This window comes from Perognathus longimembris, chromosome 9, assembly GCF_023159225.1.
Source record: "Perognathus longimembris pacificus isolate PPM17 chromosome 9, ASM2315922v1, whole genome shotgun sequence".
Classification (NCBI taxonomy): Eukaryota; Metazoa; Chordata; class Mammalia; order Rodentia; family Heteromyidae; genus Perognathus; species Perognathus longimembris.
In genome coordinates this window covers 49,379,887-49,406,057 of record NC_063169.1, presented here as the reverse complement: position 1 = coordinate 49,406,057, position 26,171 = coordinate 49,379,887, and the positions used below count along the sequence as shown (strand labels likewise).

General features: G+C 37.2%; 1 protein-coding gene across 1 annotated transcript in view; it reads right to left on the bottom strand.

Annotated features, from left to right (window-relative positions):
• Nucleotides 1–26,171, bottom strand: part of Tmem200a (transmembrane protein 200A) — a 65,865-nt gene that overhangs the window by 16,381 nt on the left and 23,313 nt on the right. The window contains exon 2 of the mRNA XM_048354070.1: nucleotides 991–1,133. The gene's annotated coding sequence lies outside the window, so the exon portion shown is untranslated. The remainder of the gene's footprint in view (nucleotides 1–990; nucleotides 1,134–26,171) is intronic.

Below are 26,171 nucleotides of genomic sequence, written 5' to 3'. Positions count from 1 at the left end.
TGAAGAGATTGTCCATTGTGGCTCAGTATGAGACCAGAAAAGGGTACAATCTCAAATCTCTGTAGCTCGAAAGCCTGTCATTTTACTTAATACTTCATTGTTTCATGAACTGCCTAAAGTTCTTGTCTTAACTCTATCCTTAATTTCTGTGACCTTCAGGTAATAATTAATGTCTTCAGATTTCTACTTAGAATATAGGAATATTTGCTTTTCTTTCTTCATATGTTGCTATGAGTTAGATTGAGTTTAAAGGGTTTACAAACAGCACATCAGTAGAATTAAAATTAGCAAATAGTAAAACTTCAGCTTTCGGATACTTTCTATTTTATGATGCTTCTAGAAAACAAAGAGTACAATAAAATTTATATTCATCTCTCTTAGGAGAAAAGTCTTTTTGACTTTCCTCATTATAGATGGAACTATTTCTAAACTATAATACTTAGAATGGAGGGGGCTAGGAATTTAGCCTAGTGGCAAGAGTGCTTGCCTCCTATACATGAAGCCCTGGGTTTGATTCCTCAGCACCACATATATAGAAAAGGTCAGAAGTGGAGCTGTGGTTCAAGTGGTAGAGTGCTAGCCTTGAGCAAAAGGAAGCCAGGGACAGTGCTCAGACCGTGAGTTCAAGACCCAGGACTGGCCAAAAAATAAATATATAAATACTTGAATTGAAATAGTTTGTTCCAGATTCCTCAAGCGGTATTAAATGTTAATCTAATTTTCTCTTCATGACTCTGAGTTATTTTGCTTTGCTCTTAAACTGCATATCAATAATGACATGATTTTGTGTAATACTCTGATGGCAGTGTGTGCAAAAGGAAAAGAGTCCTGAAGAAGCTTCTGATTAAGAATGGGAAATTGGGTACAATTCAATGGTAGACCACATGCTTAGCAGGGTGATGCCCTGAGTTTAATGTCTCTAGCACAGGTGTACACATACATACACTCATGCATATAGATAGGAAATAACTTTTAAAAGCATAATCAGACCACCAAGCCAATATGGTCAGTGTGTTCCTATAAGTGAAGTTCCACAAAAGTCCAGAGGAGGCAGAGAGTTCACTAGGCCAACACCACCATCTGTACTGCAACAGATGCTCTTTGTCCAGTTCTTGTTTGAGGGTTCTGATTTTCTGGGGGCCTACAAACAATAAAAGCAAGTAGGTTTATTGAAACCATGTGCAAATTAAGAGTAAGCAAATCTGGATAGAAGCCTGAGGGAGTATATCCATCTAACCAGTGTTTTTCAGTGTATCTGCTTCCTGTTAGTTGTTTGGGGTGAGGAAAAGTCTGCAAATTATTGCTGAATATAGTTATGATGAATTAGCCTCTAAGTAATTAGAGAGCTTAGATATATGTACAGATATGTTGCAGTATTACTATAATAAAAAGATCCTAAATTTTTATTCCACACATTTTCATAAAGAATCCTTTCTTTTTCTTCAAGGCTTACTAATACTTCTAAATTTCTTCCCTTAAAAGCTATTTTCTCTGTACACTCATACATTCACAGCTCACTTTCAACCCAGGTACACAAAATTGTTGGTGACACTTTCAAACTACCTTAAAGTACACGGCTCACTTTTGCTCTAATTTTCATTATTGTTCAAACTCAGAGTAATTCAACACCCAAAATATTTGTGTGACAGTTAAGTCAATCTTTTACTTGCTTCATTTATTTTATTTTCACTCATCTAACAAGAATGTACTGAACATAGATCAAGGATTGTATTAGGGGACCAAGGATAAAATGATGAAGTGAACTCAAGATTTCAAGCTCATCCATCTCCTTGCCGCATCCCTAGAAGAGAAGACAGATGGTGAGAAAGCCATCACAATGCTACTATGTATTAAGGAGTAAAAACACAATGGCATGGAAATGAGGGTGAAGAGGGCTTAGCTCAGTGACTTTCAACTGAGGTAGGGAAGGAAGGGAGGAAGGAAGCACATATGCCAAAATTAAGTTCGTTTTTCTCAAGGAAATGAACAAATAGGGTGGCTTGGATGTGGAGAGAAGGAGGGAGAGTAAATTAAAAGTTAGTAAGGACAAGATCAATGTTCACAGATCATAATAAGTGTATTGAACAGTGTTTTAAGAGATAGCATGAATGAGCCACAAGGACAGATGCAGTAAGATGAGACCTGCTTCTTTTGCAAAACTCTTGCTGCTTTAAATATAATCTTATTCAAAGGAAGATTTGAGGAAGCCTCTACAGCAATCTAGATAAGAGAGGATGCTACCTTGAACTAGAGCTGGTAGTCATGAGGGTGAAGAGAATAGACAGAAATATTTAGGAGACGAAGTAAGAAGACTTGGACATTAAATGTGATTGGTAAGTGAGATGAAGCTATCAAGATCATGTCAGCTGCTCACCTGAATGACTGAATGGAGGACAGAACCTTTTATTGAAATAAAAATAGAGGAGGAAAAGATGCTTGTGGAAACAGTTGAGTTTTGAATGTTTTGGTCATCGTAATACTAGAGATTTTTCTATTAATTGCTTAGCAGTCCTGTAATCAAAAGCTGAACACTTAATCCATTACCCAAACAAGGATCACCCTTAATGACTATGTATTAAAATAATGCATTTTTCATCTTTGAGTCTTTACATTAGAGTCAAATGCTGACTGATGAATGTGACTTTGTAACTCATTTCTGTTCTTTTACAGTATTCTTTATGTTATGACTTTATTTTTTGACAGAGCATTGCATAACAATTAGTATGGAATAGTTGATAAATTTCATTTGTAACTGCAGAAGCATTAGTTAGAATATGACTGTTTCCAAAACAACATTCACGGAAAGCAACGTAACTATGGAGTTTAACGTGGAAACTAGAAAATGCAACAGTATCTTAAAAAGTATTCAGAAAGAGAAAAAAAATTTAGTTGGGTGTTGTTGTGCATACCTTTAACCCAGTACTGAGAAGCATGAAGCAGGAGGATCTTGAAGTTTACTTGGGCTCTATAATGAGACCCTGTCAAGCAAGAAAGGAAGAAAAGGAAAGAAAGGGAGGAAGGGAGGGAGGGAGGGAGGAAGTCCAAATATTATTGTTATATAAAATTATTTCTAGTTCAATGTCTAAATGACTGATTCAGTAAAGATGAGGGTTCACCAATGAAGCTTCTAAATGCCATGATACTTCCTTACATATACATATCACAGTAACTCGTTTATGCCTTAGATCATAGTGTTCCCACTCAATACAGTCACAACCTCAGATGCTATTCAAGAAAGGAACAGAGGGCTGGGAATATGGCCTAGTGGCAAGAGTGCTTGCCTTGTATACATGAAGCCCTGCGTTCGATTCCTTAGCACCACATATATAGAATCGGCCAGAAGAGGCACTGTGGCTTAAGTGGCAGAGTGCTAGCCTTGAGCAAAAAGAAGCCAGGGACAGTGCTCAGGCCCTGAGTCCAAGTGCCTGAACTGGCAAAAAAAAAAAAGAAAAAAAAGGAGCAGAGTCTCCATGACACCTGGGCAGAGAAAAGCACAGCTCATGAGCAGAGAAAGGATAGACAAATTTCCCATAATATAATAAGCTACATATGTAGGACTCAAAGGTATCCCAATAACTTTTCAAGATTAAGGACCCATTATGCTATGGATACATAAGTTCTTTTCTCTCCTAAAGAAATGATTTCTTCACCAAGGAGTGAAGCAATTAATTAACAATAAAGCAGGCTGTTGGCAGGTTAAACATACTGAACTGAGGAAATTTTTGTCTTTTTTGTTTTTAAAAGAAACATAGAGAAGTGTACATCCGTCTCTTTACAATTCTCCAATTTCAGTACCTTATTATATGTTTAATAAGAGAAAGAACTCTTTCTTGGGGCAAAATCTTCTCTCTTTCCATCCCCAGCTATGGTAACTCTGTGGCTCTCATTTTCAGAACAATGATGATTTTTCCTTTTGCATCTATAAAGGTGTTTCCAGGTGCCTCTGTTTCCTTGAATTGTACTCTGGCTGAGGTTGGAGGGGTAGCTTTCAGTTTTGTTAGATGACCTACAAAACAATCTTTCATACAACCCCAACTAACCTTCTACAAATGAATAGGCTAAGTCTCTGACTTTCTGTCCTTTATGGTCCAGGGGTTGGTTAAGAAATTTAGTATGTTATAGACCTCAGAAACAGTATATATGGGGTAAGGGAATATTCCTCCATCCACATGTATATTTTCTTGCTTATGTGTTAATTTTGTGTTTCCTTGATTTGATTATAAACTCCATTGAGATATTTGTGTTCGTAAATTCCTGGATAGTGTTTGACAGTATGTTGTCAGATAATATTTAGTAAAAGAGGTAGAATCCGAAGAAATGACCTTTGTTAAGTGATGTAACAAAGGTCATTGATTTCTCAGGAAGTTGGGTTTTTCCAAGGAAATAATGTACAGCATTATGTACCTGTGAGGGACTATTGTAGTACTACTGGAAAGTATCATTATTGAAAATCTATCACCTTTACTATAGTCATTTGAAAATTAAAGTAGTAATAACTTGGTAATAACAATAATAATAATATTTTGAATTATCTTTCATCCTGGGTCCAAAAATATTTCACATACCAAATATTTTCCAGACAATGTAATTGTTTTTCTTTTTATATTTTCTATGCTATAATTACATTGATTCTACTGAAACTTTTATGTAGGAAGTAGACTTTTGCTTGTTTTTTAATAGTAAATTCCGAGAAACAATTTTTTTCCATACTAATTGTCACTGAGATCCTTCTGTAAATATATAGTAAGTAATACTGTAGGAAAGCAGAGACCAGTAGTAACTCAGTTAGCTGAGTGAGATTGCAGTGTGAAGATTTCCACTCCTATTTGGAAGAGGCATGATTATGGCAGTCTACACAGATGTTCAAAAGCTTAAAGGCAGCAAAAAAGTCTTGTCTCTTCCACATATGCAAACGGTTCAGTGTGGCTGGGGTATAAATGAGTGTGGGGAGCACAGAAAAGATGAAACTGGAGAGGTAGGTGAGGGACTGCTCAGGTAGTTCACATAAAAATTGTGTGATTTGTTAACTGATTTTGAGCAAGCTAACAATAGATTTGAAACTCAATGGCAGCACTGAGAATAATAGAACACAAAGTTGGAGGCTGGAATGGAGATGAAGCCTTAACTGGGAGATGGTGGCTTCAACTAAGGTTTTGTCCAGAGGTGCTGAAGGGAACAGGATGCAGTGAAATAATTCTACAGAAAGGATCAAGGAGGAGAATGAAGGACACTTCTAGATCTTAAATAGGGGAATGGTGTGACATTCACTGGGATAGGGAAGAGGGAGAGGAAAGAGATGTGCTAGAAATGACCACAACCAATGGAGTGCAACAACAGAAATGAAAAAGTTCAGGTGTAGACTTGCCACGTGTGAGATGCCTGTAAATGGGGACATAATGATGTCACTGTCTCTAGTGCATGAAGCAGCGGTTGCCTACTTGATGTCTTCACTTTGATATCTCATGAACATCTCAATGGCAAAGGTTAGCATACAAAAGAGGGCTATCAAGTATACACACCTTTGAAGGCAGTTGCAGGTCCAAGATCTATACTGGAATACAAATTCAGGGACATCAGTGACGTTATTCCATGTATAAAATGGTAGTTACCTAAAATCTTTGGTCTGACTTTAAAAAAATAACACAGATGTGATGGAATGTAAATGAGGAGCTGTTGGTATTTGATTTTGCAGTTTCCAGTATGGATCATTCTGAAAGCTAAATCCTCTGATGACAACTCCTCCCAAGTAATTTACATGCATGTATATTTTAGAGAGGAAAAGTTATAAATATGGGTTCATTTCTCACTGAATGCAGAATTAATCAAATACCAAAGTTTTACATTATTGAGATGTGTATCTTCCCATTAAAAATAGATAGAACACTTAAAAAGATCATTTTTTCTTTGTATACTGCAGAATCTTAATGAAAAAATATGCCTCCAGCTCTTTTGAGAATGGCAAGTTATTAGGCAACTTCTGAACCAATACTCTGTAATGAACCTTACTCTCTTGCACAAACAATTCTTTCCTGAAGGTATTTGGTGGCACTGAACAAGGTTGGAATCTGCTCTTCAGCAGAAGAAGCCTGGAGATGGAGAGTAGGGTTTAAGAGCCTGGCTGGCTTGAGGAAAGTGTTAACAACCAGATTGTCAAAGTCTCAGCCAGTTAAAGGGGGAATTTGCATATGGATGGAGTCAGGCACCAGTTTTCTGAGGCCTATCTGAACAAGGAACACTGCCACATGAAGATGTGGGCCAGGACAATGTGTTAGAACCTGAGGCAAGGTTGTCTCCTCAAGACTCCTTAAGTGAATGTGAAGAAGAGGTGAGCAGGATGAGGAAAGGGTGGTCCTGCACAGTGGCCCAACACAGGGACTAATAATGAGGGCAGGGGCACGAGGTGAGAAGTGCAGTGATGAAGCAGTGTTCTCGTGTGAGGAATGCCTACGAGGAGTACAACATCCAGAAAGCAATGAGTATATCAGTCATCCAGATTTTGGTTCTAAAATACCATTAAAGGAGTCAGGCTTCTGGGAGAAACAGCTCATGTCAGAGCTAGAATAGGGAAAGTACAAGATGTGCTTGCTCCCTACTGTGCAAAAGAGAAAAGGAGGTGCTCAAGGGATGAGGTACATCCGAAGGTCATTGAGTCTAGAATCTCCACCTCGCCAAATGTGGTAGACCTGAACATTAGATAAATAATGATAGTATCAAATTTTTACCCATTAAACCACAAGAACATAACAATACAAAGTAACAAATAGGTAAATTAAAAGTTTAATAAGGAATGAGATGTTTGGGTTGATTCAAAGTACTCCCTCTCAAAATAGTAATTTATTAAAAGTAGGAAAATTATGAACCTTCTCAATGGCAATCACTCCTAAATCAAATGGTTAAAGTGACCACCTTTATTCCAAATTCATGCACTTACCAACTGAAGGGAAACATAAAGCAACTTCTGTGAAGGTCTTATCTAAACTGAATCAAACAACAAGGAAGCTTTAGACAAACCCTCATGAAGAGATATTCTAAAATTCAAAGATCTTTTAAGGTCACAAAGATTCAACTGGGGAGCTACTCTAGATCTAATGGCTGTAGGAAGAAATAACTATTAACTATGACTCTCGATTGCAGTGTTTTTCTGCAAATAACATTATTGGGGACAATTAGCAAAATTTGAATAGATGCCTTAAGATTGTATAATAGTAAGATCCAATCTCAGTGTTTGAACTTTGGAGTTTGATAGTTATAGTATAGGTATGTAGAAGATTCATTTATAAGAAATACATGCATGCTAAAGTCCTTGGCAGTAAGGGTAAGTTTCAACTTCTTCAAAACAAGTGTTTTTTATTACATTTGCAAAAGTTCTGTAAGCCTGACATTGAAATAAACCAATAAATGCTTTTTTACAAATGGCATTGAGCCAAGGACCGGTGGCTCATGCTTGTAAACTTGGCTCATGCCTGTAATCCTAGCTACTTAAGAAGCTGAGATAAGAGAATCACAGTTTGAAGCCACTTGGGCAGGAAAATCTACAGACTTATCTACAATGAACCACCAAGAAAACTAGAAGTGGGGCTGTGGCTCAAGTGGTAGAGTGCTAGCCCTGAGCAAAATAACTTAGGGACAGTGCCCATGTCCTGAATTCAAGCCCACAACTGCAACAATGCGCATGCGCACACACACACATGCACACACACACACGCGTGAACACACACACACACAAGCACACACAATGGCATTGAGTTTTACCTCAGCACTCATCTGACTCATGTGACTGTTATCATCTACCACCAGTGACCAACCTCAATGTCTCTGTGAGATGCCATATTAGTTTTCTAAAACTTCCAATTAAGGCAGAGGACCTTTCTACAATAGCTATATATACAATTCTCTGTGGTTTCTCTAGAGCTACAAGAATGCTAATAACATCCTAATTAAATAAGGTCATTGTCCCCAAATTCAATCTTATCACAATTAAGGCATAAATTCATTAACATTACACTTGAGCTCTTGAAGTAATCATTCTTGTCTGATCTTAAGAGATCCACCAATTGCACAGAAGCAAGGTTTCATTTGTGCATGGATTCTAAATACTACAAGATTATGATATCATATGAAATTCTTTCACTAAACAGACTTGTCAAGATCAGTTTTAGACATTTTCCCAGCGATCTGAGGTTTCTCTTTACACAGTTCTTTCTACATAGCAACTGCTATGGATTTCCTTTAAATGATAATGTTCTAGAAAATGGCCATGGTTACCATGAGCACATTTGTATTTAAAAGATAGCTTCTTAAATGGAAAGTTAATGTCATATCATGCTATAGATTTTTTTTAATCCATTTGAATTTTTATCAGCCTTTTACTCATCTCTTACTGGATAGTTTCTCACATGTGAGATGAGAGTAAAGCCAAAACTATGAGGTTGATCTTCAAACTCTCTCTGCACCATCTGGACCACACAGGGAATTTCTGTTCACAGAGAACTCATAAAGGGACTCTGATTACAGGAACATCCAAAAGTCTGTCCAGGAGATAAGATAAAGCTCAATTTCACAACTTCACTTAAACACATTTATTTTAGTTTCAAAATAAATGGTATTCAACCCAACATTTTATTTTAAGTAAATGTAATATATAGTTTTTTCTGTTATAGCCATATTATATAAACTGTAATAAATATGATAAAACTTCCAGAAACTAAAATTTAACTTTGCTACATCTTTGATATTTGAATATCACAATCTACTTCCAGAACAGTATCCACTGTTTCTGCTTGCATAACAGTGGGGGAAGAGGGAGGGAGGGAAGGAGGGGAAGAGTTGGGGAAGAAAGAGAATGCTTTTTACATATAAAGAATGATTCCATAGAGAAAAGCTGCATCACAAACTACATGGTGGAATTCTATAATTAATGCTGGCCTTCCAAATGCTAGGTCACCAGCTTTAAGGATGAATTATTTCCCTCTAATCACTCATGAGATATTAAAATACTTTATATCATATGAATGACAATCAAGAACATAAAAAAACTCTGCCTGAAGCATTTCTTGTCCATAAATTCTTTGAACTTGAGCTAATTTTTCCATGGGTAGAATGCAGAGATACAAGACTAAGTAGAACTTAGCAAGGGTGGTACCTTGCGTGTCCCGTTACCCTGGTGGATCCCAGTTCGCTGTCTATTGTGATAAACTAGTGTGAAGACACTTGGCAAGCTCAGGGGTCCAATCTATCTTGAGGTCATTTGTTTAAGCTATTTCTGACTTCACAAAATCATTTATTTCATGTACAGAAAAGTATGCTAGTTTGGAGGGTGAGACATAAATAACCACTTAAATAGTAAAAATTAAAAATAGACTTTGAGGCATCATGTGTCAGTTCATGCCTTATGGGAAGCAGATGTCAAGACAGAATTAGAAATAGGGGACTTTGAGAGGAAATGCCAGGGACAGATGAAGATGAGAGGGTGGAAAGAAAGCAGAGGAAAGCCCCCAAGTGCTCCGAAGGCTTGATACCTAAGGAAAGAGGAAGTGGAGAAGGAGGAGGAGAAACCTCAGCTACATGGGGCTCTGAGAATGTATCAAGCAAAAATGGGCCATTGTATTAGAAATAATAATAACTTTATATAATTTACATTAAATCAGTAGACCTAGTACAAATCATGTAAAGTGAGGTAAGCCAAGCCCAGAGAGAAAAATGGCACATCTACTCTCTTATAAGTGAAAGTTGGATCTAAAATACACTGGGAGATGTTAAATTACCCAAGATTATAGACACATACAATGAGACCAAAAGAGCATACTCTTAGGTGAAAATCACAGAGGATGTATGCTTATGTACCTCTTGATATTTATATAATATATATGTATATATCAAAATAAGCTCTAATGAATAGAAACAAGAGTTCTTTTTGTTGTTTTGTTTCTGTTTTCTTTTCTTTCTGTGTGGCTTGTATGTCTATCTTCGGCAGGGTGGAGGGCATAGAACTCAAGAGAAAAGGGAGAAAAAGTACAACCATTGAGTTCACTGGCAACTTACAAAAGTAAACCCTACAACTAGTGGATAGAGATGGGAGGGAGGGACTGGGAGAGAATAGGGAGGGGAGATACTGTACGAATGGAAATGTACTCATTATCTGACTCATATAACTGTAATACCTCTGTGCATAACCATTATAATAACAATAAAGCAAACTGAAAAAAAATGGGCCATTGGAACTATCAGCATGGGTTCCAGCGGGCTATATCTTAGTACCTCACCATTATCTGTCAGCAACTGGGAGCAGTCCAGGGATAGTGTAGCCTGTGAGAATGTGGTAGTGGGTCAGATGATAAGACACCTGGAGAAAGTGAGAGCAAGGGCCACAGAGACAATGATGGGAGAAAGATATGGAAACAAGAAGTACCCTTCAAAAACAAGCTTCAGAGATGTACTTCCTTTAACCTCCTCCCATCTGAGAACAGGCCGCTCAGATGGCAATTTACCAGCCCTCCAACCCATGAACATTTGGAGAAGGTCACTTCATATACAGATCATGCCATTGTACAAGTCTTTCATAAATCCTATTTGAGTGCCTTTCAAAGTTCTGCTATCCATAATAATATCCAAAGACTTCTGAATAACACCTGCAGTTTTTCCTGATCTGGACCTGGCTTTTCTCTCTTACCTGTTCTCCACAATGACCTATTATGCTTCCTTGACTTTTCAAATGCTCCTTTCTTTGTGTTTTCACAAAGATTCCCCAACTTACTGTAGCACCTCTCAAATCCATTTTGCCTCTGAGACTAGACAGAGGCAGTAAGGAATAGGTTAGGATCAGAGGACAGAGGGCGGAGACTAGCACAATGGTGGAACTATGTAACTGGCAACAGATTTATCACAAACATTCTAAAACCCCAGTGGTAACTGAAAAAGAACTCAGGACAGTGCTTACCTCGGCAGAAAACCTGGAATACGTCCCCAATTGAACTCCATTGACTTCTGAAGCCTGTAACATCAGCTCTGCTCAATCAAGATACATGACTGGTTCCTTTGGGCCACTACAGTGTTAAGTACTACAAACCACATAAAGTACCATCCTTGGGCAGTACTGTTTGACCATTTGCCACCATTTACCTCTGAACTCAATGATGTCTTACCAGCCTTTGTAGGCTTCATACTTTGTAGTTAGACCATAGTTAGTGAGTGAACTCTATCATGATAGGACATAGATGGTGTGCAAATGTTTTGTGAGTACAGTTATATAAAAATAAAGAGGATTGAGGACAATTGAGAGATCAGATCAGAGATGTGGTTTCTTCAACCTACTTCAAAAGAGAATAAATTTCAAAGTTTAGGAGAGTCAAGTTCTTTTTATTCCTTTATCTGGTCTGTTTTTTAAATGTTATTTGTCATGTGACTTACACAATTATTATTTATCTACTTAGTATTTTTTTTCCCTCTACATTGAAGAGTTGAAGTTGAAGGCTACCTCTCCCAATTAGTATCTGAATTTTTACCTGCACCTATCAGTGTTTTAAATATAGTAGGTATTTATGATATTGATAAAGGTATTGACCAAATCAATATCTTTATGGAATAGACATAAAAATGACATGTACACATGATGTTAAATCACTGAGATAATTATTCAGAAGAGAGATAACTAGGCAACAAAATTTTAATTCTCTTTCCTAAACTTCATAAATGCAAAGTATATCTCCTCACCATAATAATTCTGCTATAGCAAGATCCTTCCCCCAAATGAGAAGCAATTATTAATCTGACTGCTGAACATGTGTGATATTTCACATTCTTGTTCTTGCACCACATTCCAAAGTGAACTGTATCTCTGGATGAAAGAAAACATTAGGTTAGATTTCTTCCAATTAATTTTGCTTCTATCACTGACTGTATTCCAGTAGATGCTTAAAATACATTTGAGCATTTTCAGATGCCAGGTCAAGTTTCTCTGCTTTTCCCACTCCCTCATCCACACAGGCTTATTACAGCACCATGAGACTTCCAGAACACAATTATAATTGCAAGAGACTCTTTACATTATATAATGGAGTCTCCATTCTACATGAAAAGAAAAGGAGTGTTACATTAAAATCAGATACAAGGTTCTCAATACCAAAAATACCAGATTATAAATTCTTTCAGGTTTACATTTAACATTTAATAGATGGGAAAAATAAGAGCTATAAACTTTGTTAAGGAAACTACAAAAGACAGTTTTAAAACACATAGATCAGCCATCAAGTTATCAAATAAGGTTTAAGGGGTACTAAGATATACTGAGTTAGTATGATCTATTCTATGAATCTTAGAGGAAAAAAGACCATTAATTGAGATGGACAATTAAAGATTGGTTATTTCTTTAAGTCAGAGAATTTTGTTTATGGCACTAAAACAAGCAAAATAAAACTGAAAACCAAAAGAGTAAAGGGATTTTCTTGTTGTTGTTTGGAATTTAGTATATATGTACAAAGTCTATATCATGTGCTTGGAAAAAATAGAAAATGAACTGTGAGAAAGAATCAAAGCACAAAACTGCTACTGCAGGGGGATGTAAGTAATCATAATTCTAAATATTTCTAAACTGAACACTGTAAAAATACATTATCAAAGATGGTTATCATTTTAATCCAAATTCTGTAATTTTAAACATATAATTCTTTTTCCAATAACCAACTCTGTATGAATGCAGACCTCAAGGTCAAAAAAGACCTACCCCTTTGATTCTTCATAAGCCTTTTTTTCTCTCTCCCTTCCTTCCTTCTTTCCTTCCTCCCTCTCTCCTTTTCTTCCTTCTTTCTCTTTTCTTCTCTTTTTTTTTTTTTTGCCGGTCCTGGGGCTTGAACTCAGGGCCTAGGCACTGTCCCTGAGCTTCTTTTGCTCAAGGCAAGCACCCTACCACTTGAGCCACAGCACCATGTCTGGCTTTTTCTGTTTATGTAGTGCTGAGGAATTGAACCCAGGGCCTTGTGCATGCTAGGCAAACACTCTGCCAGTTAGTCATGTTCCCATCCCCTTTTTCTGTTTCTTAAATGTCCTTTGACATCTAATTTGCAATGTAAAAGATCTATTTTTTCTCTATTGATCAGAATTACTAGTGAAGAACCCATTAATGCACTATATAGAATTTACTTGGAACAAATATATTACCTTCTCTGGCCATATATTCTTTTCTGAACATCTGATAAAGAGACCTATATATAACCCACTGGCATTAAATGGCTTCTTATGAATGCCTTGTTACATTTATCAGTAGAGCTTCATTTAGCAGCTGGTTATGCTTAAGGTACATGTCAGGTACTTCTCCGGATAGAAGGGACTGTGATCATCTATCCATGTGCTTTCCCCCATGGTTTTTACTTGGTGGTGCTGCCCTTACTGATATACATAGACACAGGACTGTCAGTAGAGAAATAGCACAAAATTAAGCCACTGCAGATTCAGAGAACAGAGGGAATTAAGAGCAACATGCAGAATCTATGTTAAACAAAGACCTTGGCAATAGAGAACAAATATGACGAAGACTCTTGTGCATGTGTGTATGCATGTATGTGTTTGTATTTACAATCACAAGACATGTAAATAATATTTTACTTCGTCAAATATTATATACTTTATTGGTTTGGTTTTGGGTTTTTTTGAGACAGAGTTTCACTCTATAGTCCAAGCTGGCCTCTCACTTGTGATCCTTATCCATCAGCCTCCAGAATGGTGAGATTATAAGCATGTGCACGGATTATAAACATGTGCAATGTTCAGTCTAATATGTTTACTTCTCATAAGCTTTGCATACCAACTTTCAGAAAAATTATCTGCTTAGGAGTAAATCTCTATCAATAGGTAAAAGGATAACTTGATTGCACTCTTTTCATTTACATCTGCTGAACGTCTAGTTTTGTTTCTCTTTCTACTGAACAGACTTCTGTTTTCCATTCATAATTCTTTTTATTAGATGCAGAGAAATTCAATTTCTGTTACTTGAAAATTGTGTTTGTTTTAATCATTTTAATTATTTTAAGCATTTAAGTTTCCCCTTATTTATCCTGGAAAACATTAATTTTGCATAATGCCCCATTTGTTTATGATATGAATTCCTCTGATGGCAAATTAGAATTTTCCCATTAAAGTAGTTCAGAAATTTCTTTTGAGTTTTTATTCATAGCAATAAAACCAAAAATCATTCATATTTTTATAAAAACAAGATAGCTCTTAGTATACAAAATGTAAAATTCTTATGAAGTAAAACCTTTATAGTCAAATTTAAAACACAATAGCAGAGACGAGACTTTACGGGACAGGCAATGCAATACTATTCAAAATGTTCTTTAAAATCAGTGGCTTCTGGATGCTGGTGGTCACTCCTGTAATCCTAGCTACTCAGGAGGCTGATATCTGAGGATTTTTGCTCAAAGCCACCCCGGATGGAACATTTGTGAGACTCATACCTACAATTAACCAGAAGAAAAGCCAGAAGTGAAGCCATGGCTCAAGTAGTAGAGGAGTGACCTTGAGCAAAAAACGTTCAGGGACAATGCCTAAGCCCTGAGTTTAAGCCCCAGGACCAGCACAAAGAAGTAAATAAATTAATAAATGGTTTTAAAAAAGGAAAAGTAAGCTAGGAATATATAATGGAGAAAAAACTAAGAACGTTTATAAGGACACATATACAAAGTGTCATATTAGTAAACAAAGTCTAAGGAAAGCAGTGAACTATCAATTTTTCACTATGAAATTTAAACACTTAAAAATTGAAAAGACTGGAATGAAAATGTGTGGAATAAGTGTAAAGCTGGCAGGAGGATGGAAGAAAATTCAGAAAAGTTTTATATTGCTTACTCAAGCCTTGCAAAGGCATGGACCCTCACACTACATGGGTGTTTCTAGGCAGTTAGTATACAAACTTATTTAGACAGGCACATGAAAATATATATGTCAGGGTACTTGATTGGAAAATTATTCAATATAGTAAGAAAAATAGAATAGTGAGAATCAAATGACTTATGGTTCAGTGGAAAAATACAGTACTAAGTGGTCAATAAAATAGCAATTTATAAGTGGATAAAAATAAGAATTTATTGACAGAAAAAGATATCTGTCAGACAGGTGAGTGAAAAAGCCAGACTTTGAACACCTGGATATGGGAGATACCATTCTGATTTAAGATTGATGTCCTTGCAAGAAGTATATAGTAACAACATAAAGGTGAACCCCAACAAAAAAAAAGTCCCTATTCCTTGCTTATTTACAGAAATGAATAATAACTTACAGCAGAAAAGTTTCAATTGATGGTAAAGTTTAAGGAAATTTCAGACCTGTTATAGGTCCTATCAGTTGATAACTGGCTTTGTTTAGTCAGTTGTGTTGTCTGGGTTTTTTCTGCTTCTATAACATTATTATGAGTTAAGTGGTATGAGAGGAAGGTCACACGAGGTAAACCAACAAACTTTGTATCCTAGCATAAAATTCAGGAACTGAAAGAGCAGTCAGGCTAAAAGGTATCAGGAAAATTTTAATAGGCAAAGGGATAAGGAAGACTATCTCTACTTGGAGTTCCAACTCTTGACTAGACAGAATCCAAGTCAATTTATTCATCAAGTATATAAATCTTACAACACTAGACTAGAAAAACTGATCTGGGATTAGTAAAATCCTTACAGAAGTAAACATAAAATATGTTGTTGGAATAACCATAACTCAGGGTTCATATAATGAAAGCGTTTCAGTCAAAGATGAACTGATTCTGGAAAAAATAAAAGGCCCTGAATAGCAAAAACAATCCTTAGCAGGAAAAATGGTGCTGGAGCAATGTCAATACCAAAGTTCAAACTCAATTACAAAACTATAGTAATGAAAACAGCTTGGTACTGGTCCAAGAACAGGCCTAAGGACCAATTGAATAGAACTGAAGACCCAGAAATGAACTCACAGATCTATGGCCATCTAATCTTTGATAAGAGAGCCAAAAAAGTAGGATGGAAGAAAGACAGCCTTTTCAACAAATGGTGCTGGAAAAGCTGGTTAAATACTTGTAGAAGACTAAACTTAGATCCTTATATACCACTCTGCACCAGAATCAATTTCAAATGTATCAAAGGTCTTGAGGGAAAAGCAGGTAGCCTGAAAATATTACAAGAAGGAATGGGAGAAACCGTAGGGCTCCTTGGCACAGGTTGAAGCTTTCTTAATAAAGATCCAAAAACATAACAAATCAAAGAAAGGTTGGACAAATGGGATTGTATTAAACTGCAGAGCTTCTGCATGGCAAAGGACATAGTTTGCAAGATAAATAGAAAGCCCACAGAATGGCAGAAGATCTTCACTAGCCATATGACAGACAAGGGCCTCATATCTAAAACATACTTAGAACTCAAAACTTAAGTTCCTCCAAAACAAATTCTCAAAAAAACAACAGCCCTATTAATAAGTGGGCTAAAGACTTAAAGAAAGACTTCTCTGGAGAGGAAATGAGAATGGCCTAGAGACACATGAAAAAATGCTCAACATCTCTGGCCATAAATGAAATGCAAATTTAAAAAATTGAGATTCTACCTCATCCCAGTAAGAATGACCCTTATCAAGAAAACTAATAACAACAGGTGCTGGCTGGGATGTGGCCAAAAGGGAGTGCTACTACACTGCTGGGGGAGTGTAAACTTGTTCCACTTTGGAAAGCAGTATGGAGGTTCCTCAAAAGGCTAAACATAGAGCTCCCCTATGACCCAACAACGCTACTTCTGGGCATTTAACAAAGGTTCACAAACAAGGCCATACTAAAGCTACCAGCACAACTATGTTCACTACAGCATTATTACTATAGCTAAAACATGGAACCAACCCAGATGCCCCTCAGCAGATGAATGGATCAAGAAAATGTATATATACACACTGGAATTCTATGCTTTTATCAGAAGGAATGACATTGCCCCATTCATAAGGAAATGGAAAGACTTGGAGAAAATCATACTAAGTGAAGTGTGCTAGACCCCTTCATTGATAATTAGTATATGTCTAGGATAGTCTTAGCAGAGGATCACAATAGCTCAACAGCTATGTACATATGATCACATAAGATACAAAGCAAAATGAACTCCAAGATATGGAAATGAGATATTTTTAATTGGTTTTGTTACTTTTAACATACTATGTGAAATTATTTCTTTTTCCTTTTGTTTCTCTTCCCTATGGTTTAGCCCCTGTTGTCACTGTCTTTGATTTTGGTACCCTGGGTATTGTATATATCTTTATCTGAATTAGTGAGGGGTAGAGGAACAGCAAACTGGTGAGACAAAGGATAAAAGGCAAACCAATGCAACAGTGATACTCATAAGACAATATGTTGTACAACTCAGGGAGGTGGTTAGGAAGGGGGGAAGCTGTGAGAAAAAAATGAGAGAGAAGGTAACAAGTTGGAGAAGAAATGTACTCACTACCCTATGAATGTAACTATAACCCCTCTGCATATCACTTTGACAATAAAATTTTTTAAAAAGATGAATTGATTCTTAGAGAAAAGAAACAAAAAATATTTAAAGCAAAAAATTGAAAGACATAGTTGCTAAACTCATTCTGATGAAGTTAGATCAATCTCCAAATATTATGCTTAGTAACTCCAAGAACTAGAGGTAACACATACAGCAATAGAAAAGTAAAAATAAGTGTAAAGAAGAAAAAAAAACATAAAAAATAGGATGCATGAAAAAAGAACTGGTATTTTTAAACAAAATTTGTAGAATAGAAAAATATACACTGAAGGACAAGTGATTTGGCTTGATCTGCAGATTAATCACCACTAGGGATGAAAATCGTCATGCAATGAATAAAACTTCAGAGGAAAATACTGGAATAAAAATCTGGGAAGTAGGAAGGAGGAATAGCTAGAATCAAAAGACCTAAGTTGATCCCCTAAGACTTCTGAAAAAAGAAAAGACAAAATATGAGACAGGCAATTAGGACAGTCTGTAAACTTTTACAGAGGATAAAATAAACAAAAGGATACCAGGTTGAAGTATAGAAAATTCCAGATAAAAATTTAAAGAGGAGGAGGATTATTACTTAAAATGAAGCAAAACTACAGAACACAAGGAAAAGAACAACTCTTGAAGACAATCAGGAAAATCATAAAAAGTTAAGTAAAGAACAATGAGATTGTGGACAGACTTTCTGTAAGAAATTGTTAGAGGGGCTGGGAATATGGCCTAGTGGAAAGAGTGCTTGTCTCCTACACAAGAAGCCCTCGGTTTGATTCCCCAGCACCGCATATATGGAAAACGGCCAGAAGGGGCGCTGTGGCTCAGGTGGCAGAGTGCTAGCCTTGAGCGGGAAGAAGCCAGGGACGATGCTCAGGCCCTGAGTCCAAGGCCCAGGACTGGCCAAAAAAAAAGAAAAAGAAAAAGAAAAAGAAATTGTTAGAAAGCCAGAAGTGACAGAACATGAAAATATCAAAACATTGAGGAAAATAAGCAAGACACATTGCATGCCCAGCTGACATTCATAGACAAGCTAAGACTGAGTTTGCCCTCACAGATTTTTGTTTTTTGTCAGTTGTAGGTTTGACATCAGGACCTGGGCTCTGTCTCTGAGCTCTATTGCTCAAAGTTAGCACTCTGCCACTTGAGCCAGAGCACCACTTCTGTTTTTTGAGTCATTAATTGGAGATAGGAGTCTCATGGGGGCTTTTCTAGGGGCTTTCTGCCCAGGCTAGCTTCAAACTGCGATTCTCAGTTCTCAACCCCCTCAGTAGCTAAGATTATAGGCATGAGACACAGGTACCCAGCACGAATCTTTAATGAAATAAGTGCTTGATGTTTTATTCCATTTAAAGTAAATTGAATCATGAAAGAAAAAAATGAGACAGGAAAGGCAGCAGGGACCTACGAAAATGGCAAATGACTAAATAGAAAAATGAATTTTCTATAAAATATAATAATTCCATTTATGATGAATTCAGGACAGTAAAAGCAAGAGGGAAGAAAATAGTAGGCAACAATAATGGGAAGTCTGTGAAGACATAATCAGAATTAAATTGCTGTAAAATCATTGCATTAGTTGGAAGGAAGGTGGTAACATGGAATGACTTGAACTCAAGGCTGTTTAGCCAAGAATGCATATTTAAAGTAAAAATGTGTAAGTGTTTTTACTTTTATAATTATAAACACAAAACTTTTAAAGTAGCAACAGGAAAATCATTGAAAACATATGAAAAGGAAACCAATGCGCTGAATCAACACAGAAATGGCCCCAGTAACAGAAAATCAGATGGTGAGAATGAAGCCAAATGCGTGAATGATCATAATAAAGCCAAACAGATTAAATTTACCAGTAAAAGCCAGTGGTTTGCAGACTAAGCTTGAAAGCAGCATACATTTTGGAACAGGAATGACACAGTGTGAAAGAAAGCTCATATAACATCATTAACATCAGATAATACATTGAAGGATAATGAGGGCTATTATACAACGGCAAAAGTGACAATTCAATATAATAGTACAATAATTCTTAAACTGTATTCACCCAAAAACTAGAGTTCAATCTATAGAAAGGAAATGTATATAATATTACCAAAAAATTATTTCCTGCAAAATGGAGGTGTAAATTCCACATTTGTAATTACTGGTCAACTTAACCTAACTTTTTTTTTATTGCTATTACTAAGGAATTACACTAAGGGTTACAATTCCATAAGTCAGGTAATGAGTATAATGGGTTTAAAGTAACTTGTAATCCACAATTCTACTACTGGTAATATAAATCCCAAAGAAATATGCGTAAGCAACATCTCTGGAGCAAAAGATTGTTGCTGATTTTTATTTACCTATTTATTCTTCTTCTAAATTCTCCAGCGTGGATTTATAAAGGTATTAGTCACATAAAACCAAAAAGAAGAAAACCCACAATAACAACAAAAAGACTTCCTTTTCTTGTCTTGATAAAGTTCTATTTTTTTTATTTTTTTATTTATTTATTTTTGGCAGTCCTGGCACTTGGACTCAGGGCCTGAGCACTGTCCCTGGCTTCTTTTTGCTCAAGGCTAGCACTCTGCCACTTGAGCCACAGCGCCACTTCTGGCCATTTTCTGTATACGTGGTGCTGGGGAATCGAACCTAGGGCTTCATGTATGGGAGGCAAGCACTCTTTCCACTAGGCCGTATCCCCAGCCCCTAAAGTTCTATTATTTACAACTTTTATCTCACCAATTTGGAAATAAAATTACTCAAATCCAAAAGAAGTCTGAAGAATTTCCCAACTCTCCAATAAAAAATGTTAAGGAAAAAAGTACATAAACTATTGCAAAAGATTTTCCTTATTTTTTTTTGTATGACCAGTAACATTTGTAAAGTATCTACTACAGACAAGAAATGGCTGGCCTTGGGTACATAAAGGTAGAAAATACTAATATAATAAAATTGAAAAGACTGAAAAAAGCAGAGGGGAAATGTAAAAGTTTGTTTTTGTTTTTGCCAGTCTTGGGGCTTGAACTCGGGGCCTCAGCACTGTTCCTGGCTTCATTTTGCTGAAGGCTAGCATACTACCACTTTAACCACAGCACCTCTTCTGGCTTTTTCTATATATGTGGTGCATGTAGAATTGAACCCAGGGTTTCATATATGCGAGGCAAGCACTCTACCACTAGGCCATATTCACAGCCCAAAATTTATTTTTAAACAACAAAAATCAAACTATTGATTCTGCAGACAGGTTCATAACTAAAGTGTATCTAATGATGCTTTTGAAAATGATTTCAACATCAAATATACCTGTCCTCATGTTCATATTTATTCCAGAAAGGAAACTGAAACTGAGGAACGTGGTGAGTCTTTGAAGTGACCATGGCAGGCTGGACATCTATGCTGTAGTTTGAGCTGCCTTCAAAAAGTGAATGCCTTGGGCGCCTTGGGTGCCACTGTAATCTCAGTATTTTAAACTGTAACTAAGGATTTTAAGTGTAATGTCTGTCTTCAGGTCACTCAGGCTTCCTTCCAGCATGAGTCACCTTCTTGTGCATAAAATAGTCCGATCAGGGGAGTGTGAGGTGAGCCTGTTCTACCAGCATGGGAAAGCCTTCTCCATCCACCAGTGAATCAAAAAGCAATGGCTACCAATAGGAATTCTGTTCTCTCATATTTGATTTACTCAAAAAACAAACAAAAAACCAACCAAACAAACAAACAAAAACACTTGTTAGTATCAAGATTAGTAGGAGCTTTTTAAAAACTCACTGGAGTACTTAAAGGTTTCCAATCAAGACTACCACTATTTTGGGGGCTACTTTTATGGAAATTAGTTGTTTACACAAGTATTCCCTCTGGAGACAGTCTGTGATGCCTGTTCTTCCTGAGTGTGCCTACACAAATCTGCTATTAAGGTTTCACATTGTATAAGAGAACAAACTGTCCGCACTCTGGTGATTTGTACTACTTTTTCACAGCCTCTGAAATGACACATTGATTTTGACATGTTTCTGCTGGCAGGCATTTCAACTTGTCCACTTGGGACAGGGGAACACTACTAAAGTGAACCCCTTTTCCAGGCAACTCAAGCAAGCTGCAGGAATGAAGACCAGTCCAACCAGAATAGCTGTGTATCTTGTCACGAGTGTTTTGGAGGTGAAAAGGGGAGAGATATTTTTTTTCCTATTCTTTTCAGAAAGGGAACATGAAAATAGGTAAGGTATGGAGAAAGGATACTCATATCTCTATAAGATATGGAAAAAAAAGATATGAAGAAAGGATAGCATATATAGTTTATTCCTAATATACCTAGGTATAAGGTATTATAAGATACCTAGGTATCCTAAATATAAACTATTTGGACAAGGCATGTGGCCCAGGATCTCGGCTTTGCTCGGTGGGTGGCTTTGAACAATCATTTAGGCATTCCTAGACTCAGTTTCCTCAGCTGAGAAATAAAGGCAATAGATCACATCAACTTTAAATCCTTACCTTTTGAGCTGAGAATACGGCTTAGTGGTAGATTGCTTGCCTAGTACGCATGAAGCCCTGGGTTTGTTTCCTCAGTATCACATACACAGAAAAAGCTGGAAGTGGCGCTGTGGCTCAAGTGGTAGCATGCTAGCCTTAAGCAAAAGCAGCTCCAGGGACAGTGCCTAGGCCCTGAGTTCAAGCCCCAGGACTGACTCTCTCCCCCCACCCCCACCCAAAATCCTTACCTGTTTACAAGTTTGGGATTTTGTGATTCACTAAAAATTGTTGGCTTTCAGACTTAAAAAAAAAAAAAAAAGGCAAGTAATGCATGTCCACGCTCCCCTCTTTACCCCATATGTACCCTCTATTCTAAAGGGGGAAAAAAAGAGAGCTTCTAACATTTCCTGCCTTCTGGAAGCTCCAGAATGTAAATTTAATTTTCACTTCAATACTGTGCATGTACCTTTTGACATCTTAACAAATGCATAAAGCATGCCAAGAAAAAAAAATAATAAATTAGCAAGAGTGCTGTCAGCCAGACATGGAGAGTAGAGGAGAATCCCTGCCAAAAATCGTCCTCCCACAGATAAAGAAACTGGTAATTGGAAGTATGAGGGATCCCCCACCTCCCGGAGCAGACTGTGCAGAGGCGGGCACCCCTGCCAGTACCCAAGGCCCCTACCAGAGCAGAAGCAGCGTGGGGAGAGAAGAAAGCACTCCCATCCCAGCGACCGGGAGTATTTACAAGGATGCTTTCCAGTTCCCAGCAGGAACTCTCTAGCCGAAGTACGCTTCCCTTCTGTGGGAGGGGAAGGGAATTGCAATATGACAGTTGTAAAACAACAACAACAAAATCAGATCAATCCTTGATCAAGACTCATTTCTTTCTCATTTTCTTTCTCCAGACTACAAAGTCAAGGCCAAGTTCAGGGGGAAGAGGAAGCTGCTTTACAGAAGATCCAAGAGGTCTTTTCAAAAATGGACAACTATTGATGACAACCCCTGATGATGGAATCACAGACATATTTTATTGAATCCCTTAACACAAACAGGGTTGTGCTCCATTGCTATACTACTTCAACAGCAAAGCAGTAGAGAAACAATGGGAATGGAAACTCTAAACTAATGTAGAACCCTAGCTCATACTGCACATCAGGACAGGAAAATATGTCCTTACTCACAAGGTAGAATGAGAGTTCAACACATACATCACAGTTAGAGATGTTTTCGATGTAATTTCTGAGGCACAGTATTTGGACAGTGTAGAGCATGTTCTCTGAACCAAAGAGAACTACACGGTTCCTTTGATGAAACCCTGGCTTTTAATGATGGTGATACTTGCAAATGATATTTTGGATAACTTCTTTGAGCTGAGAAATCTGTATACTCTTTTCCTATTCATCATCACAAGCTAGGAAAAAATCTTCCTAAAGAAAGAATTCCTGATATAAATGTTTAATAGATTAATCTAAACATTACGTTTATGTAGGGAAATGACACAATAGTGACTTTTGTAGGAGAGGTAATGTGGCCTCCTGGCTGGGTTCTTACTGAGGGTACAATGACACTGGAGGCCTCTAGGTGGGTGTAACACTGGCATTTGACCTGGTCATTTTTAGTCCACAGGCAGTGGCATAATTCCATCTGTTGAGAAATTATTTCATCCCAATTACAGTAACTCTAGACATATACTTTTACAAACATAGTATTCTATTATTAGACTCATTTTTCTGTTTATTGTTTCTCCCTCAAGAGATCCTTTCTTAACAGTATGTGACAATAAAAGTAGACAGCATGACTTAGTACCAAGCCCCTGATCTTTCTCCCTCTATTAGCTATTGTAGACTACCTTACCAAGATGCCAGCCTTAGCTTCTGTTTGTGAATTTACTGAATTCCTAGTTGGGTCCAGTAGAGAGTTCATGTGGTTTCTTCATTTGGAAATGTTGCTGGTAATTTCAATCCCCTTTTTCTGCTGCCATTTTGTCCCTACAGGTTGTTGGTCTATACTGTCTGATTCCATCTAACAGGATCTTTGATTTATTCACCTGTTAGTATGAATATGCTTCTAGTGGACTGGCAATCTCAGTGGTGATCTACAATCTGTGATAAAGAGTACATGTTAGTTCAGTAAAACAGAAGAGAAGAAAGGATGAAAGGCTGCAAAGGCAAGAGAGGAAACATGAACAGGCCCAGCATGCTGGGATTTGAGTTTATGCACATGTGCACTGTTCCTGGTCCTGTGCTTTTATACTCAAGGCTAGCACTCTACCACTTGAGCCAAGGTTCCACTTCCTGTTTCTGATTACTTTTTTAAATAGTTGTTTTATTCTCTTTCCAGATGGTGTGATGGTGTGATGTGGTGTGTGTGTGTGTGTGTGTGTGTGTGTGTGTGTGTGTGTGTGTGTGTTGAAGCAGGGCTCTCCATCTTTAGATTGTGCCTAAACTTGTTTCCACTACCCAAGTTCTGGGACTATAGTAGTGTATTGCTATACCTGGTTTCCTCTTTTTCCTGTTTATTGTCATTTTCCAGTGCAGGGCACTGTGATTGCTGCCCTGTGGGCTGGCAGTGTAGTGGGAAGGGTCTGAAGATTATATCACAAAGCAGCTAGTTTATACATTGTCTCTCATCCTGGAGAAGCTTGACCCCAGAGGAAGCTAGACAATGTCAGGAAATTTTTTTTATCGTTATGACTTTGGTGACACACGACTCAAATCTAGTAGGTAGAGGTCCCAAGCAGAGCTAAACCCTTTACAATGCACAGGCCAGTCCCCTGTCAGAAGAATTACCCAGGCCTAACTGCCAGTAGCGCGAAGGTTGGGCAACCCTTCTATAATGAAGATAATCTAAGAAGACCACAGCAGGGAACCAGACTCTCAAGGCCGCCTTGGAGGATCAGAGCAGCCTCATAAATGAAGCTGATTCCAGAAAAGGCAATTTGCCAGGCTAATGAGTGGATATCTGATCCTAGTGGACATTCGCTCCTTGCTGGGCAGTACTGCTTTATAGTCTGGATCCATTATCAGTATTTATTAAGCAATAAATACTGTTCTGGGCAATGCATTCCCCTCTATGGTATGGAAGAGAAAGATCTGCGAAAAAATAGCTAGATGTTCACCTTAAAGTGTATAAAGAATGTGAATGCTTGTCAAGCTTTTCACCTGCTTCATTATTTAAGCCTCAGCAGTCCTGTGAAGAATATAGTGCTGATCCTGCTTTGGAAATTCAGAGCAGTTCGAGGAGATTAAATGATGCACTTCAGACCACGCAGAGCTGCTCTGAGCACGAGGCCCTCTCACATCCCTCCTGTGCTCTATGACCCTCACTCATCCCATGATACACTAAAAACCTAGGGTCATCTTAGCAAAATCATATGTTCAAATTGTCTATCACTACAGCTGCAGGACTCCAGAATGGGCAAACCTGATGGCAGAGCGTCATAATAAGATGACTTTTCTCTAGGATCCAAACGCAAAATTAGAAAGAAAAAAAAAAAAAGAATGTTGTGTAGAGTCCTATCTATCAGACCCTGAGATTTGTAAATCAAGGTAAAGCCACATTACTGTCAGAAACAAGGGCTATGAGCCATTTCTATACCTATGTGAAAGTTGATGAGGAATGTGGAGCAATTTAAAGTAACCAGAAGATCTAAGGAAAAGGACACATTTCTGGCCATTCTTGACCAGACTAAATATGTAAGCAATATAACTACTAATAACTTTTAGATGTCAAGATGAGTAATTCTTCACAAGGATAAACCTTCTTAAGTACATTAACAAAGAGCCGGATGGGGATTCTAGCACTCTATTACAACAATAAATAGCATGTAATGAAATGAGCCATGGAATTTTTGAGTCTCTTAAACTTAACTGACCTGGAAATTTTAATGAAAGGTTTTATTTTTTCAAGAAAGTCTAAAATTCAATAAATCAACCAGAATACCAAGAAAGTTTGAAATTTGTTGCATCTTTTAAAACCAACTGTTCATGTTAAAATCTAGCCTGCTATTTTGTCTCCAAAATTAACAGTTTCTTAAAATTTTCAAAACCTCTATCATTGCTTCTGTTTTATAAAAAAATTAGTAGAGGGCCTTGGTATTCATCTTAACTTTATAAATCACTTTGTCTTTTATGTCTCTAATTGTTTCTCTAATAGTATGACAATAGAAGTAGAGGAAAAGAGTAAGAGCTCTAGTGAGAGACACCTTACCTGGTAAGAATCAAAGGCCAGTTCCTAGAATATCCTGAT